Source organism: Spermophilus citellus, assembly GCF_964194105.1.
Source record: "Spermophilus citellus genome assembly, chromosome: 7".
In the NCBI taxonomy this organism is placed as follows: Eukaryota; Metazoa; Chordata; class Mammalia; order Rodentia; family Sciuridae; genus Spermophilus; species Spermophilus citellus.
This window is the reverse complement of record NC_138188.1, coordinates 52,808,367-52,813,952: the sequence shown is the minus strand read 5'-3', so window position 1 is coordinate 52,813,952 and position 5,586 is coordinate 52,808,367.

Genomic DNA, 5,586 nt, shown 5'->3' with positions numbered 1-5,586 from the left:
GACTATTTGAATCCCTTTTAAATTTTTAAACTGTACTCAGGATCAAATAATAGAATAGATGCATTAATTGTAGTGAAAATTGTGCAATTATATAATTTATTCTAAATATGGTATTTGTCAGAATAAAATTTCTAACAACATTTGAGCTGCACTATATATTTCCATATGCTATTTTGGATGTTTAAATTGGCACTGATTCAGCTCAATAGACTAAGGGTCTCCAATCTGCTAGCCATTGAGCTGGGTATGAAGACAAGTGACCAGAAGCTTGTAATGTAGTGGCAAAAAAACACATATGTAGAACACAGATTTCCTCTAGCCACACACTGACCTGGGTTTTCCCACCTTCCATACCAGACCCAGTCTCTCTAACTGCTCTGCAAAGTAAGTTAGAACAAGAACAAGTGAAAAGTACTCTCTTCTTGAATATAATGCTATGACTACCCACTCATCACCTAACTTACTTAAAAAGTAACCCAAGTGTTGAAAAGATTTATATGAATATTTACTATAGCAATTTTGACGTCAAGTTTGCTTTTTAAGTGATTTATGCAAACCTGAAGTTGTGCCCATCCACAGGGTCCTATATGATGTTTTGACAAGGAGAAGTTATGTAAAGTTTAACAGGTTAAACGTACCTCTCTCTTCAAACATTTGCTGTTCCTTTATGGTGAAAACCTTCAAAACCTTCTAATCTTTTGAAATATACAGGACATTACTGTTACCTGTAGTCACCCTACTGTGCAATAGCATATCAGAGCTGTTTGCTCCTTTCTACCCGGTCTTCTTACTCCTAAGTTATCATTTTCTTATAATCGCAAACCAGGAATAGCCTATATTTCAATAATTGTTTAACGACCATTTTCACAGAATGTTGTGTATTTGAAAAGCACATTGTTTTTTTTCAAAAATGACTTAATGACATAGGAAAGTAATTTTAGTGGTAAGATTATAGAATTTTCTGAGTTTTCAAACATTTCTGATTTTTTATTTTTTCATTTTTTTTAGTAAACACTGTTTATAGTTAAGTTCCTTCACATCTTATTTCTTTATTTTTTATTTGGAATTAATTTATATTATTTCTTAGAACATTTTTCCATTTAAGTGAGATTGCCAAATTCAGAATATTAAAATGTCTAGTAAAACATATATTTTACCTATCAATGGTATTTGAAAAATTATATAAAATATCTTGCCAAATCAGTAAAATATATATGTTGTTTTAGGGAACAATAGCTAAAGGATATTAACAACACCCTTCTTAATCTTAATTTTTAGTATTAATTCTCTGAAATTATAACTAGTTTCCATGTGAGATACCTCATTCACATTTTCTTTAGGGTGCAGATATCTACTTTAAATTAATCCGTCTATTTATTTAGATGGTCTTCACCTCACCCTCGCTTCCCTCCAAAAGGTATCTTGAGTCATCAGAATTAGTTTCTATTCATAATGATTTTTGTCAGAAAAGACAACTGGGTGCATCATGCCCAGGGAGATTGGCCAGCAGGGTAGCTGTGTTAACCAGGGACACAAGGAAGACGCTGTCCAAGAGTGGACCTCTGAGCAGTGACCCCACTGAAGTGACATGACCCGGCCTTGCTCTTGGCTGCCATCTTTGCTGCTGGTGCTGACTCAGCCTCCTGCCAGGTTAAACCCCACACACCTGGAAGCCTCCACCCTCCGGACGCTGTAGGATGGCACCCCCATGCTCTGCTCTAGTTCTTCCTTGACCTTCGTCTCGGTGCCCATTTTGTCCTGTGGACCTTGAAAGTGTGCCATTTAGGATTTGGAATCCCTCCAAAGACATGCTTTCTTGCCAGTCCTGCTCATCTACATTGGACCCAGTGCCCAGCACCATGTTTTGTATTTAGGAAGCACTGGTTGATGGGTTGTTTTCTTGAGTTTTAATTAAATGTGTCAGGCAACCTTGATTAAAAATGCAGACTGGGAACATTCCCCTGAACTCCACTTTCCAGGCTGTTTAAACAGTGTTGCCAAGGAGTATCTAGACCCATGGATAGACTCATGATGCCTTCCATCTTTTGGAGAAATGAGCTGGTATTTTCCCAGCCCACACCCCACTCGGAATCCCCTTACCTATACTACCAGAGTAATTTAGAATGTGTTTAATTAAAACTTCCCTCTCTTCTTCCATAGAAAAAAATGTGATTGCCTAACTCATTGACTATTGAAAGGAGACATAAGAAGGAATATTCTGGAACATGTTAGAAACATGAACATTTTCTTATAAGGAATCTGTGGCAAAAGAGAGAATATACTTCTATAATCTTTTTACATCCTTCAAAATATTTCTAAGCCTGCACTTGAAAGTCTGTTGCCTTGCATGCATTTGCCTTCACTGGCCATCTGCTGCTCTGTTTTTTATTGAATGTACTTCTTTCCCAGACATCTTCTTGGGCCTGTGGCCATTTACTTGGGAACAAATGATAACAATTGCAGCGGACACACATACACAGTTGCTGAGCAGAACATACATCTGGTCTGGGTGCTAGTTAACGCATTTATTTGGTTTAACTGGTTTCTTTCCCTCTTCCCTGGACATATCTCACAAGGCCCGGATCTTTGATCACTATTTTAGGCCCTCTCTGCTCCAGGCAGGACCCTTGCTAGGAAAAGCTGCTTTGAACAATTGTTCATTTGATATGATTTAAAAGAGTCAGGGAAGCTAGTCTGTCCCCCTACAATTTTCCCAGTTGTTTTCTGCAAAGAGCAGCCCCTGAATAGAACAGGGGTTTTAATTGCTATAATTAAGGAGATTTTAAGACTTTAAGAGACTGAAATTCGTCATTGTTTATCTTCCTTCCATCCTCTCCCTTCATCCCTGCCTTCAACCCTTCTTTATCCTCTTTTCTGTAAACATTTACAAAATGCTCATCCTTGTCTATGGAAGACAGCAGCATGAATCCAAATATGTCTCGGTGCTCAAGAACCCAAAGAAGAGTGCCCAGGACAGACTAGTCCACAAGTTGCTGCACTGCACTCCAAGACTGTGCAGAAGGTCATGAGAAAGAAGACAGAAAGGTTGTCGATTCCCCATTCCCCGGAGGAACTGAGGAGGTGCCCCCTGGGTCTGTGGTTACAGGACACAAGCTCCCCCAACCTCACCCTTTACTCCCTATAGTTATGTTTTCATGCAACTTTCTAAAAGCATTATCATGCTCACAAATACAACACAGAGGATTGCTGGGTTCCTTCTACAATTGCATAATACCTAGACCTCATGTTAGTTGAGTCAGAATGTGAGGGTCATCACACCTTGATCCCACAAACTCTGAGGATGCTCTTTCTTTACTTTGAATTCGTGGGTGAGTTATCACAATGTCACATCTTTTTACATTTTCTCATTTGCTAATGTCAAGTGCATACTCAGCACATGCATGTGTAAATGAGAAAAATGTTTGAAAATATCTATCAAAAAGGCACCAAGATATTTTCCTCATTGCATCTTTCCAAAACTCCAAGAGAGAAGACTGGTTTATTAGCTTAATATTAGTCTTATTTCATTTAGAAATGGGTAAGGATGGGCTAGAAAAATACATATCCAAAAAATTCAAACCTTATTTTGGTTTGGGGTGTTTTGTTTTCCTTCAGAGGCATTGTTAATGAGGAGTGGAACAATTCTATGTGCTCTTGTTTTTCTCCTTTGTCCACCTTCTGGTGACTCACCCTATATGCTGAATTAACTGTAATTCTGTACATCTACTCACCTACTCATGCATCATCTGGAGTGCAAACAGCTTGTTCTCCAATGATTATGCAACACTGGAACAAACTAATCAATTTATTATTTTAAGAGTTTCTAAAGATAGTAATTTAATGACATAAGATCCTAACATTTTCAAATAAAAATAAATATTTATTGTTTATTCTGAGCTGAGCATGTGCCAGCACAGGGCACATGGAAATGAAGTGACCGCAGAGGTGCTCCTGCCTCGTGGAGACGGCAGAGGCGTTGGAGGCACAGGTCCTGAGGCAGCCATACAGAGGACCAGGAGCACCCAGGAGGAGGGTGCAGCCCGAACCACAGCTAGCTGGAGGCAATCTGGGGAGTTCCCCTGGAGGAGAGGCCAACCAGGTGAGAGTCTGTATCAAGGTAAAGGGGTGGGAGCTTCTCCTGGACCTTAGCTAAGGCACAGAGGAAGCAAGTACAAGGCATGAGTGGAAAGTGTCAACGGATGTGACATCATTGTCACATAAAGTGTGAGACTGAGAGGCACAAATGGAGAAGCTGGAGAGAGAGATTGGAGTGGGATCATGGAACCATCTTAATAAGGAGGGTGAACCATCTCACCCTCCGAGAACAGCTGTGGACAGATGGGTCATTTTGGTTGCCACTGGCAGAGGACAGGTGAAGGCAAAACTGGAAGCAGGAGAATCAGCTGTTGGTTATGAGAGGTGAGGAGGATGAGTAGTCTTCAGAAAGTGGATGCCGAGTTGGATTAAAATTCAAGAGACTTTGTGGGAAGAGAGTCAGGGAAAGAGGAAAGTGGTGTCAAAGAGCCCCATAGATGTGCACCTGTGGGGACAGGGGGCAGGAAGGAGGACAGGAAGCATTTCAGACTGCAGCGCAACTCCAGGGAAGTTTGAGCCAGACTAAGAGTGTCCCCAAGCCAAAATGGCCATTGAAGGAGTTGGCATCTTGTCATGGTGTGCATTGATGATAATAGCCCACAGGGAACATGACCTGGGCTCCCAAGGATGTGGTGGCACATCCAGAGAGAACGCTCCCTGCACACGTCATAGACCTGAGAGGTGCTTGTCTGTGGCCTCCATGGCATTGGAAAGAGACTGGGGAGGCTTGGCCACTACTGAGGGGACTTGTAAGTGGATGTAGAACTGGAAAGAAAAAAACAGGGTGGCCTGAAGTTTCTGTGTGAGCCAATGGAAAGCAACATCTTGGGTGGAGAGAGAGTGAGAAATTAAATACAAAAAGGAGAACTTAGTATGATAAGCAAATTCAGAAGAAAATGGGAACATTTCTTAATGTGGAAGATTTATGCCAGTCAGCTGGGGAGTTGGGAGTTGTTTTTGTTTTGTTTTGTTTTTTATACAGAAAACAGTTTAAATTATACTGTAGGGTTTTTTTTTCTTCCTGAAAAAGAGGAAAAATTTTTTCCTCAGAATTTTTCTCTTACCAAAAAGTTGTAGTAAATGAAAAGGAAGTATAGAAATATTTTGCATCAGATTGCATTAAAGATTTATATACAAACAAGTTGAGCAAAATGTATTCTTCATTTTGACTATTCCCCCAATACCTAATTAGTAGCACAAGTCACAGCAGAAAGGAACCTTATGAGAGGGGGCAGAATATCACAAATCACAGCAACCAGCCATTTGTCAATCTGCTCTCAGATCCACGAAAATCAAGGTCTCAGAATGATTTAGGCTTTTCTGTTGCAGAGAGCACTTGCCGCACTATTTATGAAGCACAAGGAGATTAATTGAATCCCTTATGTGCACACATATGTATTATGTTTTGCTGTAAAAATATCAAATGCATTTGTCTTGGCCATGCTAAGTGTGATTTATTCAAAAAAATAGAATTCGTAGTCATAAATCTAT